The 13,420-nt window shown below is 36.2% G+C and overlaps 1 protein-coding gene across 3 annotated transcripts in view; it reads left to right on the plus strand.

Moving 5' to 3' along the window:
* The window catches only part of ACER3 (alkaline ceramidase 3), a 162,963-nt gene that overhangs the window by 6,104 nt on the left and 143,439 nt on the right, over window positions 1-13,420 (plus strand). Inside the window, exon 2 of one of the 3 annotated variants that reach the window (XM_055320477.1) lies at window positions 4,549-4,648. The exons of the other annotated variants lie outside the window; for them this stretch is intronic. The gene's annotated coding sequence lies outside the window, so the exon portion shown is untranslated. The remainder of the gene's footprint in view (window positions 1-4,548; window positions 4,649-13,420) is intronic. 3 annotated transcript variants of the gene reach the window in all.

Here is a 13,420-nt window from a genome sequence, read left to right on the forward strand (position 1 = left end):
CATCCAGTCAGTAGAAAGTCTTTAAAAACAAACACTGAGTTTGGGGAGAGTCGGGGTAGGTTAAACTTTTTGGGGGTAGGTTTCCTCCTTGACCTACCTGACTCCTCACTTTAGTGAACCTCTCCTCCCTTCTCTTTTCCTCCTTCTTTCATTTGTTTGAATATATTGAGAGTATACCAGAATTTTTAGGTATTTTCAGTAGGATTGCTTTTGCACATGATGTTCCCTTGTCATTTGTAGCTGCATTCTCTCATTGGATACATCTTTAAAACCTGAGTGATTACTCCTTACAGAGTTAGATGCTTCTGTTTCCCTTGGAGGTCTTAAAAATAATTTTTTAAAAGATTTTATTTACTATTTGAGAAAGAGAGAGAGAAAGCGAGTGCAAGAAGCGGAAGGAGCAGAGGGAGAGGGACAATCAGACTCTATACTGAGTGCGGAGCCTGACGTGGGACTCAGTCTCACAACCCTGAGATCATGACCTGAGTTGAAATCAGGAGTCAGAGGATTCAGATGCTTAACTGACTGAGCCACTCAGGTATTCCTCCCTTGGAAGACTTTCTACTGACTGAAAGATAAAGGCCAAATTCTAACATGGCATGAAAAACCCTCTTCTTCTTTTTTTAATGAATATTTTCACAACAGTGAGGAATTTTGCACTCGATGTCTGTTCACCAATTGCCTGGATTCTGTTATTGACATTGTATTATACCTGTTTTATTGCATGTCTGTCCATTTATCCATTTTTTTAAAGATTTTATTTATTTATTCATGAGAGACACAGAGAGAGAGGCAGAGACACAGGCAGAGGGAGAAGCAGGCTCCATTCAGGGAGCCCGATGTGGGACTTGATCCCAGGACCCCGGGACCACAACCTGAGCTGAAGGCAGATGCTTAACCGCTGAGTCACCCAGGCATCCTATTTATCCATTCTTTTGTCAATTTATTTTTTGACACATTTCAAAGTAAATTGCAGATCTCTGTATACTTTCTCCCAAATCCTTCAACATGGATATCATCAGTTAAAGTTCAATTCTTTGTGGGTTTTTTTGAGTGTAAAATTTATATTCAATGTTATGCCCAGATCTTATGGTATATTTGCTGAATTTTGAGAAATGCATTCATTTGTGTGATCAAAACCTCTTTTAAAATACGGAACTTTACCATGAAGCAAGAAAGTTCCTCATGCCCTTCCCTGTTAATCCTTACCTTCACCTTCTCTCCAGGACAACCACTTCTAATTTATTTTTCCCTACCATAGATTAGATGTGCCTGTTCTAGAGCTGCATATAAGTAGAATCATATAGTATTTACTGTTTGGTATAAGACTTATTTCACTCAGCATCATGTTTTTTAGATTTCACCAATGTTGTTGCATATATTGGTAGTTCCTTTTTATTACTGAGTAGTATTCCATTGTATGAATATACCACGGTTTATCAGTTTTCCTGTTGCTGTTGAAAACCTGGGTGCATTCAGGTTTTGGCAATTACAAATAAAGCTGCTATGAACATTCTTGTGCAGGTCTTATTGTGAATATGTATTTTCATTTCTCATAGGTAAGTACTCAGGACTGGAATAACTGGGTAAGAGGATAGTTGTCTGTTCAATTCTATTAGAAACTGCCAGACCTTTTCTCAAAGTGTGTGTCATGTTTCACAGCATTTCATCGACTTTCTCACTAATATTTGGTGTTAGTCTTCAGTTTTCACCCTTTTGGTGATTATGTAGTTTTAGCTCATTTTGGGATCTAGTGTATTCTGAACTCTTCAGTCTTTGTTCCTCCTTTTCCCTGTAATTCCTGCTTTCCCTGGTTACACTGTACTCTTGCCAAAACAGACTGTTTATGTATTGCATGTATTAGATTCCTGTGCACTTCTCATTGTTGTGTTGTTCCTATGAGAGATAAATTGTTTTTTTTTTTTTTAAGCCATGAAGTTTGGGGGTAGTTTGTTATTCAGCAATACGTAACTGAAACTGTCTAAAGTTGAGTTTTCAGCAATTTTGATTTCCTATTGTGTAAACTCAGAGTATGCCAAATTATACCATACATTTTATTCTTAGAGGATAAAACTTTGAGAATAATAAAGTTTAATATAGGCCCTCTATCTGAAAATTTTGAAGAATTTTTATAAGCATCATTTTATTTATCCCAGTGATGTACTTAGAAGACTCAAAAGAGGTATTTTACCCAGTGAAAATAAGTAAGCCCTTCAAAGTTGAAATAATTGAGTTGCATGACTGGAAAAATCTTTGACTCATTATAGGTGTGGATTCCATCTTAAGATTCTTTAACTTTTCAGAGCAAGCTGCTTTTAGCAGCAAGAGGAAAGACTGAATAGACTCAGAAAACAAAACAGAACTTTAAAGTAATGCATGTTAAAATCTTGATAGTGCTGTAAAAACTGTTTTATGACTGGAATTCATTCATTTATACAAAATGATAAAGAGACATTCTAGATAAGATAGTCTTCCCAAAATGAAATATTACAGTTTCATACTGTTTCACCTGCTGGGTAGCAATCCCTCCTCTACCTCTCCCCACATGAGGGAGGGGACATGAGGACAGTCTGGTTTTGTTGTCTGGTATCCAGTTGATCACTGGAGATCATTTATTTAATTTTGCCAATCAGATGGATGTTCTCTGTTCTTTCACTATTTTAGAAATGTCCAGACATGAGGACAGTCTGGTTTTGTTGTCTGGTATCCAGTTGATCACTGGAGATCATTTATTTAATTTTGCCAATCAGATGGATGTTCTCTGTTCTTTCACTATTTTAGAAATGTCCAACTTAAAGCTTAACATTTGAAGAGAATTATGACCTTGATAAAGGAGAACTGTTCTTTGGTTAAAAACATTCATTAAATAAACATTTAACCCCCTCTGTGCCTTTCCCTCATTCCATCTTCTTCCTTTTTCTCCAGAGATAACCACTATCCTTAATTTAGTGTTATCATTTCCTAGCTTTTTTCCACTATGCATTCCTAAAAATACACTAAAAATACACTGTTTAGGTTTACTTGTTTTATATAAGTGGAATTGTACTGTGTGTGTGTTTATTCTTCAACTTCTTTTTTTCACTTAAATTGTGGTCAAGTATATGTATCATCCATGTTCCCAAGAATTAAGTGTGTTGATGGGTTTAGATATATAGTTCATTTATTTTTACTGTTTAGAATTTTACTGTATGAATATATTGATTTATCTGTTCATCAGTCATTGGGTGTTTTGTTTTCAGGTTTTTGTTATTACAAATAATGTCATAACCTTTTTGTTCATCTTAGCACATACAAATTAAGAGTTCCTGTATCTATTGAGTAGTATAATGGTTAGATTGTAGGGCATGCCCATATTCAACTTTGAGTAGGTCAGAAGTTCTCAAAATTTTTTGTCTCATGACCTCCTTTATACATTTAAAAATAGAGGACCCTGAAGAGCTCAGTGAGTTAAATCATTTGGTATTTACTATATTACAAGTTAAAATGGAAAAGATTTAAAATTTTTTATTAATCCATTTATGATTCATGCTTGTGAGAAACATTTAACCATGCTGTTATCAGTAGTCTGTTCCTTTTTATTTAATTTTTAAAATTTAAAAAAAATTTAAAGACTTTTTAAGTTATCTCCACACCCAACATGGGGCTCAAACCCATAACCCCAAGACCAAGAGTCATATGCTCTACCGACTGAGCTAGCCAGGTGCCCCAATAATTTGTTCCTTTTTATTACTGAGTAGCATTCCACTGTATGAATATACTGTAGTTTGTTTATCCATAGTCTTATCATGGACACCAAGACTGTTTCCAGTTTTTGGCTATTATGTTATAATAAACCTATGAACAATTTTTTGAAAATATTTTATTTGAGAGTGAGAGTGAATGAGAAAGAGAGAACATGAGAGAGAACAAGCTGGGGAAGAGGCAGAGGGAGAGGGAGAAGCAGACTCCCTGCTGACCAGGGAGCCCATTCTGGAGCTCTCGATCCCAGGACCGTGGGATCATGACCTGAGCTGAAGGCAGATGCTTAACCAACAGCCACCCAGGCACCCCAGTAAGCATTTCTATTTTTAATTTTTGGAGGAACTTCCATACTATTTTCCATAGTGGCTGCACCAATTTACATTCCCACCCAGACTACATGAGGGTTCCCTTTTCTCTACATTCTCACCAATACTTGTTATTTATCTGTCTCCTTGTCTTTCTGATAGTAGCTACTCTTACAGGTGTGAGGTGATAATCTCATTGTGGTTTTGATTTGTATTTCCCTGATGATTAGTGATGTTGAACATTTTTTTATGCATCTGTTGGCCATCTCTGTGTCTTTTTTGGAGAAATGTCTATTCAGGTCCTCTGCCCATCTTTTAATTGGATTGTTTTGTTTTGTTTTGGTGGTATGTGGGTTTTTGGAAATTAACCCCTTATCAGATACATCTTTTGCAAATATCTTCTTTCATTTAGTAGTTTGCCTTTTCATTTTGTTGATGGTTTCCTTTGCTGTGCAAAAAAACTATACATACTTAAAGTTTATGATTTGCTAAATTTTGACAGATGTACTCCTGTGAACCCATCACCACAGTCAAGATTTGAACATATTCAACTTCCCAAAAAGTTACCTTGTGCACCTTTGTTGCTTCATTGGTTGTTTCAGGTAGGAGAGTAAATATGGTCCTTGATAACTCTATCTTGGGTGGAAGTGTAATGTGCATTACTTTTAATCCTGTCTGTATGCAGCCTATCTTGCTTATAAGCTGTCTGTTAGAAGTCTTTATTACTTAGTAACCATGCTGTGTAAATATTTTCAGAACATTGCTCTACCAGCTGTAAGACTAGTACAAAGCCATGTGTAACATCAATAAATGCTTTGCTTCTTTAAAGAGATTGGGCAAAACATGGCACTAGTTCTAAAAATGACCTGAAATTTAAGTTATATATTGAATTTATGCTTTAAAATCTATTTTGTTTCTTTTGCCTGGCATTCTCCCCCCAGGCTTTTACTGTCAGCTAATATGTTCCCTTATGTTTAAGATGTTTATCTTGTAAATAGCAGGTAGCTGTTTCTCTTATTTTAAAAATTAAGTCTCATTTTCTCTTTCTGTGAATACTGATTTGATTACTGATACATTTTTATTTATTTCCTTCCGTTTTTAATGCTTTTTATTCTGCATCTCTTATATTTCTTGCCTTCTTGTAGCAATGATAGATTTTTTTTATTCTCTTCTACACTCTACTGGTTTGGAAACTATAGGTTTGCTCTAGTTCTTTTTTCTGGTGTTTATTTAAATATTTTTTGAATACATGTGTGACTTAAAATCCAAACTTATTTCTTCTCTCCTTCTAGGTAATTCAGAGAAGCTACTTTAGCTTTGTATATGCTCCTTCTAACTTACATGCTATCATTATTCAGTATGTAGTTCCACCTTGTATTAGTCTTTGCTGCATAACACATTTCCACAAATGTAGTAGCTTGAAGTAATACACATAATCTCACATTTTTATGGGTTAGGAGTGTGGGCCTGGCTTAGCTGGGTCATTTGCTTAGAGTCTCACAAGGTTGCAGCTAAGTTGTTAGCTGTGGCTGTGGTCTCATCTGAAGCTTGAATAGGGAAGACTTCACTAGCAGAATTTGGTTCCCTGTGGTTGTAGGATTAAGGCTTCAGTTTTGTGCTGGCTTTTTTGGATGGAGGCTATTAGCTTCTGGAGTCTGCCCTTAGTTCCTTGCTGCATAAGACCCTCCAAAATAGGCAACCCAACAGTGTGGTAGCTTGCTTCTTCAATACCAGCAAGGGAGTAAGAGACTCCAGCAAGATGGATGCTACAGTCTCATGTAATGTTACCACATACATGTAATTATGTGTATCTTGTCAGCTTGCTGTATCCTGTTGGTTAGAAACAAGTCACAAAGGGAGGGAGTTACACAAGGGCTTGGATACTAGAGGTGAGGATGCTGCTGGCCACTTACTACTTTTTTGTTTAAGATTTATTTATTTTAGAAGGAGAGAAAGTGAGCAGGGGCAGGAGGGGTGGTGGAGAGGAGCAGAGGGAAAGAGTCTTCACACAGGCTCCACATGGAGCACAGAGCCCCACCACTGGCTGGATCCCATGCCCCCAAGATCACAATCTGAGCCGAAATCAAGTTAACCAGTTAGGTGACCAACTGACTGTGCCACCCAGGAGCCCCTATTTTTTTTTTTTAAGATTTTACTTATTTATGTTAGAGTGTACATAGGCAGGGTGAGTGGCAGAGGAGGAGGGAGAGGGACAATGCTACTCCAGCTGAGCAGAGAGTGGATGCTCTGCTGATCTCACCACCCTGAGATAGAAATCTCAGCCAAAGTTGCTAATCTACTGAGCCGCCCCAGCGCCTCCTGGTGGCTGCTTTAGAATATGCTTGTAAGTAACCTTGTGTTTATACTTCCAAGTGAGATAATAGTATTTATTGTTTTATTTGCTTTTTACCCTTAAACCAGGTCACTATGGAACAGTTTTCCTACTGTTTTTCTCTGGTAGGGGTGGTTACTTTTCTGTTTCACTTAACTACTGAGTAGGTAGTCCCTCAAGCATTTCGTATAGTTGATCTCAGATGCTGTTCCCATGCTTCAATGGTCCAGTGGCTTATCTCCTATTCCTGTGTGAGCATTTGAAACTCTACTTCCTATGATTAATGAGACAGGCAATTCACTGCCCTACCTCTTTTTCTCTGTAGGACAGTCATAACCTAGCTAGCCACCATATTGATTTACAGTTCTCAATTTTTCCCTCTGGGAATTGCCTTAAGTCTTTTGGGAGTTGAGCTGTGCATTGAAAAATATATTATTAAACTTCATCCAGAATATCTAGGTATTTGTAATGAGAGGATTTTTGGGGTGTCTGCCATACTGCTCAGTAGTATTTATTTTATTTTAGCTAACAGTTTATACATTTCAAAACTAGAAATACTATTAAATATATGTACATATAAAAATGTATATTATATAAGATAAGAACTTCAATATTGGCACATGTGAAATACAGAGTTGAGAAGTATAATGGATAAAGACTTTCACAAACTGACCCTTGATGACTTTTCTGATGTAATCTTTTGCCTTTCTAAACACTTGCACTTTATACTTCAGCAATATAATTCAGCTTTTATTTCCTCGAACACAGAATGCAGCTTCATAGTTCCCTGTGTTTGCATACATTATTCTTTCAGATCCAGAATGTACTGCTTTATTCTCTCTCATCTCTCTTTACTTGGTTAATTCAGCCTTTTATTATTTTTTTCTTTTACATTCAGTTTTTTCTCTTTAGTATTTTTAATTATTATATTTTTCATTTCTAAAGGTGGTTTCTTTTTCAAATCTACCTCACAATTTCTGATAATTTTTTATTCTTTGGTTACTTCTTGTTGCTTTATTTCCTTAAACATATTGAATATATTTAATATTCTGTATCCACTAATTTCAGTATCTTTCATTTTTGCTTGTCTGTTTCTTTTTTTTGTTTGTTTGTTTTAAGGATTTTATTTACTTATTCATGAGAGACACAGAGGCAGAGACATAGGCAGAGGGAGAGGCAGGCTCCCTATGGGGAGCCTGATGTGGGACTCAATCCCAGGATCTTAGGATCACGACCTGAGCCAAAGGTAGATGCTGAACCACTGAGCCACCTAAGTGTCCCTGCTTGTCTGTTTCTGTTGCTTGTTTTGCTGTTCTTCCTTTATGGCTGCATGTTTCTGTATGTGTTATTGTCATTTTTGATGATTAGTTCATTTTTCTGTAGACTTGGTAAGTCTTTGAGGCTATGTTAGATTGTAAAGTCAATGAGAGAGGGGCCCTAGGGCTTGTTACAGTGTTTACTAAGTGAGACTTTCAATAAATATTTATTGAATGAATGATATGTATAAATTTTACATAGTATTATAATTATTTACATATATATCTATATTCTCCACTATATTGACAATGCCTCAAGTTAAACTTTTAGCTTTAACTCAGTATCCATAGCACTTAGCACAGTATCTAATATAGGTAAGTTCTCAATAAATGTTAGTTAAACCAATGAGAAATTGCTTGGCATATCCTGCCCATTGTGATCTATAGAGTAAAAAAGATTTATTTTTGCCTGGTTGTCATTTTGAAGCCATTATCAGTGGAGATTCTAGAGAAATGATTAATCAACTCAGATAACCAGTAGTGTGTCTTGATCATGATCAATTAAACCAGAACCTTTTTCCAAACTTAACTACAAAACCAGAAAAATTTTTTTAAAGTTTAATTTAAATAATCTCTACACCCATCATGGGGCTTGAACTTAAAACTGCAAGATCAAAAGTTGCATGCTCTTCCAACTGAGCCAGGTTTAGGCATCCCTAAAACTAGGACTTTTGTAGTCTGATACCACTGAAGGCTGATCATCACATCATTAACTGTTCAAGTAGTTAACTGGTTTCAAGGTATTGTGAATATACAAAGTATTAAACCAACAAATATCTACTAAATACCTATTACATAAATAGTACTTTGCAGTGTTGTATGATGGATTTTTTCCCAATAGGTTTTATACTAGGTAAGGTATAGACTTAAAATGTGAAAAAGGTGACTAGCAGAAAAGATAACTGATTTGTTTTATTTATTTATTTTTTAATATTTTATTTATTTATTCATGAGAGACACAGAGAGAGAGGCAGAGACACAGACAGAGGGAGAGGCAGGCTCTTAGCACAGAGCCCGATGTGGGATCATGCCCTGAGCCAAAGGCAGAAGCTCAACCGCTGAGCCACCCAGGCATCCCAACTGATTTGTTTTAGTGAAAGAATTGTCTTAAGACATTATCTTTTTTTAGTAATACGGATCACAAATGAAAAGTTTTATAGTGGTTCAGATGAGTCTAGTATAGTTTCCAGAATTACATGGCTTATTTGTCTCTTAAGATTTATTACTACAGACCAGCACTCATGATTGTGTCTCTTATTCTCTTTACTTTTGCCTTTTCTTTTTGCATGTTGTGGTAGGAACACAGCTTGTTAAAGAAAAATGACATAAGACTGAATGTAGATATTCCGACTTGGGAACTATATGACACTAGGCAAATTTCCTTAATCTTGCTGTGGCTCAATTTACTGATACATAAAATATGAATGATAAGAGCCAGGAGTGCCTGGATGGCTTAGTCGGTTGGTGTCTGCTCAGGTCATGGTCTCAGGGTCCTGGGATCAAGGCCTGTATCTGGCTCCCTGTTCAGTGGGGAGCCTGCTTCTCTCTCTGTCCCTTACCCTACTCATGCTTGCTCTCTTTCTCTCAAATAAATAAGCAAGATCTTAAAAAGAAAAGAAGAATGATAACACCCAGCTCATAGGTGATATTTTATGTTAGAAAGATTATGTAAGTAATGTCACTTGTATGATTCCAGACATATAAACTCAATAGATGTTAGTATTCTTCTGCTTATTCATTTTCTTTTGTTATCAAATTTGTGTGATTTTTATTCACTAATTCATTCTCGTTCTTTTTTTAAGTAAAATAAAAGTTAACTTTAAAATAAAGTCTGTATTTAGATTAAAGGTTAATGGAAAAGACTGTGAAAATATTCCAGTTATATATGTGTGTGGGTGTAAGAGCATTGCTGTTTTAGTTGGATCATAGAGAAACCTTTGTTTGCTACATAGGACACTTGTCTTGGCTGACCTATCTCATTTTCTCTGGTTTTCTTTAAAGCATTTTTTTTCAGACCTTTAAAAGCTGACACTTGGGCAATAATACAATGGAAAATAAAAGTCTTGTTCCAGTGGAAATCGGCCCAAAGTTATTTGGGTAGAACTAGAACAGTTCTTTTTGGTGGAAGGGGGTGGTGAGGGAAAGAGAGAGTGAGAATCTAAAGCAAGCTCCACATCCAGTGGGATGCATGGACTCGATCTCACTTCCCTGAGATCATGACCTGAGCCAAAATCTCTTGATTAAGTCTGATGCCTAACTGACTGAGCCACCCAGGGGCCCCTAGAACAGTTCATTTGAGAGATTTGGGAATTCAAAAATTAAAAAACGTATATTTTATAGTCTTTAATTTTTTCCTTACTGCTTATGAATTTGATTTAAATTAAACACTGTTCAAGACTTTAACTTAAATGAAATAAATTCATAAACTTATATTTTGCTTAATGTATTCTATTGAAGCAAGTTGTTCACACTGTTAATGAGATACTGCAAAACATTAATAACTATACATTTTCAAAAACAACTCGACAACTCAGCATTTCATGTTTAGAAAATACATATCTCGATTTGTTTTCATTATGTTGACTTGGAAGCTGACTAAAAGAAATGAATTAATTTTATTTCATTTTTCAGAAAACTGAAATTACCAGGTGGTTAAAAATATGTAAATCAATAAATATTTTAGAAACATATGTATAACCTTCAATTAGAGAATAAAGTCATAAGACATTTAAAGTATTTTGTTTCACTTTAAATTCTAAATTGTTAATAGTTATGATAAGAATGTTTTACTTAATTTCATTTTGTGGATTTTTTTAAAGATTCATTCATCCACTTTATTTTTAATTTTGAATTTTTAAAAAAGATTTTATTTATCTATTTGAGAGAGCGTGCATCAGTGGAGGGGAGAGGCAGAGGGAGAGGGAGAAGTAGGCTCCCCTGCTGAGAGGGGAGCCCCATGTGGGCTTGATCCCAGGACCCCAGGATCATGACCTGAGCTGAAGGCAGACATCCAGCCAGCTGAGCCACCCAGGCATCCCTCATTCATCCACTTTAGAGAGAGAGAGTGAAGGCAGGGAGGAATAGAAGGAGAGAGAAACTTGAGCACACTCTTTCCTGAGTTTGGAGCCCAACATGGGCTCCATCGCACAACCCCACAATCACGACCTGAATCAAAACCAAGGGTTGAATGGTTAACTGACTGCGTCACCCAGGGACCCCTCATTTTGTGGATTAAAAGAAATGAAATAGGATATTTCAATCTAAATTAATCTAAGAATAAAAGAAATAGTTTATAAAACAGTAAGAAAACAGGTTATAAGTATCCTTGCATTTGAATCCTGACTTTGCCTTGTTCAAGCTGTGTGATCTTGTATATATTAGGACAAACTGCTTAATTTTGATTTCACTTTTGTTGGCTGTCAAATTTGATTAAAAATACCGTATAGGTTGGTTTTGAGGATCAAGTTAGACAAATTAATGACCTTATGTACTCTAAAGTACCATATAAAATGTTGGGTGATGGTTTTCTTAGGAATTTAGAATATTAGATTTTGCAGTTAAATTCAAACTTCCCTTTCATCCATGAACTGAAAAAGTACTCATTTTCTGCTTTAAATTTCTCATTTTTTGCTACAACTAAACTCTTCCTTGGTGCTCACATAGTTGTGGAGTGAAGGAATGAGTATGTTCAACCTCTTGATACCAACATTATGCTGTATTATTAACCTATTTACTAGATAGATGGATATAGATGCCTTTGTAACTTATTTCAATAAGCCTCATCAAGATATAGAGATATTATGTTAAGTCCTCAAGTAATAGCATAGGCATGTAATTGCTGCAGACTTGGGAGGCAGCCTAGTTTAACTGATGGACCTTGGGCTTGAGTCTAGTTCTGCCTCTTATTGGTTGAGCAAAGGTGGTTAAGTCATTTAATCTTTTGAGTCTGGGTTTCTCTAGTCTACTCCTTAACAGGGTTACTTTGGGAATTTAATGTTGTATGTGTGAAAGTATTTGTAGATTATAAAGCAGTATAAAATGTAGAAATCTTTGTTTTATTAAGATTGACAAAGATATGAGCTGGGCCATATGGCTTATTTTTACATTCATGAAAGTGTACAGAAAATAGTATTGTAAAAAATTTCACAAGTTTGGGTATTTGAAAGGACTCATGAGTCTCCATAGAGTATATTCGCCTAAGGCTTTTATTTAGAAGGTAAAGGATGTGGTGTAGCAAGAGAAAGAGAGTGGACGAGCATTAAGCATGTGGGGGACATCAGAGAAACTGTCTAGAATCCTAATTTGTACACAGGTACATTTTTATCCCAGAATTGACTAACCATGATCAGTGTGATAAATCTTGGGTTGTGGAGAGTTCAAGACAGTTCATGGTGGGGTATTTTTATGTTGCTCTGGTCATGTAGTCAAGCTAGAAAATACATATCTGGCTGACCATTTCCATCAGGTGAAAACCTGTCAGTAAACACACTGGTTTATATGTTACCAGGGGAGTTCTGGGTTTTAAACAGCACATCATAAATAAATCTAATTGATATTTTCCAAAAGCCAGATATCTAGATAGAGCTTTCCCAGTCCAGTTGTAAATTGATTCTCTCCTACACAATTCTATTCAGAGCACCTACTATGCACAAGGTATATGGTATGCCTTCGGAATTGGCATTAAGGGTCATCATCCTTTACAACTAGAAAGATCAGAGATTAGTGATGAAGTTTTGGAATATAGGTGAGGTTTGGTGGGGTAAGGTCTGGGGCCATTGACTAAGAAGGAATTCTTGAGACATCTTTGGTGCAAAATGGTGGTTTTGTTAAAGCACAGGGACAGGACCCATGGCCAGGAAGAGCTGCTGCCCTGGGCCTGTGAGGGGTGGTTGATTATATACCTGTGAGTTGAGAGGGGTTTGAGGATAGTGTACTCTCTAAGGAATTTAGGAAGCAAGATTTCTAGGACCTTGAGGGGGCTAGCTATTATTGAGAAAAGGTCACTTATTACCATCTAACAAAACATTAGTCATGAGACCCTTCAGATGTATATCGATGGGCCATTTGCTTGGGGGATGATTGGCAACATGTATCTTGGGAGGTAGAGATAAAGGAAATTTCTAAAGGAATTTTTATATGTTAAAGTAGACTTCCAGGATCCTGGGGGTTGGGCTAAGATTGCCTTTTTCCATTAGCAAAGTATTAACATCGAGGTAGTTGAGTCCGTAGAGGAATGTCTCTTTGCCTGTTTCAAGGACTTGTCAATGTGCGGGCCTGGGCTGTACTTTGTCTTCAGTTAGTCCTCTGTTCTCCCATCAATTAGTGAAGAGAAAAAAAAACGAACAACAAAGTAATATTGGCACCTGGGGAGTAAGCACCTAACTCTGTTAGGATGTCTAAGTGATTTCCTGCTGTCTTATTAAGGCTTCACTGAGGAAATAACAGTTTAGATGGTTTTAAATGATGGGTAGAATTTTGCCAATGTCTAGCTCAAGTACCTAGCCAAGTAGGCATTCAGTAACATTTGATGTATTTAATTATTATATTTATGTACCGAAAGTAGGGGATGGTATGTTCAAATCCATATGTGATGAAAGTGCTAAGCTTTTCTGGGGAACAGATGATCCAATATGGTTGTACAAAGAACACATGGTGGTACTGCGAAGTGATTTAGGGACAGATTATTATTATTATTTTTTAAAGATTTTATTTATTCATGAGAGACA

Source organism: Nyctereutes procyonoides, unplaced genomic scaffold (assembly GCF_905146905.1).
Source record: "Nyctereutes procyonoides isolate TBG_1078 unplaced genomic scaffold, NYPRO_anot_genome, whole genome shotgun sequence".
NCBI classification, from domain to species: Eukaryota; Metazoa; Chordata; class Mammalia; order Carnivora; family Canidae; genus Nyctereutes; species Nyctereutes procyonoides.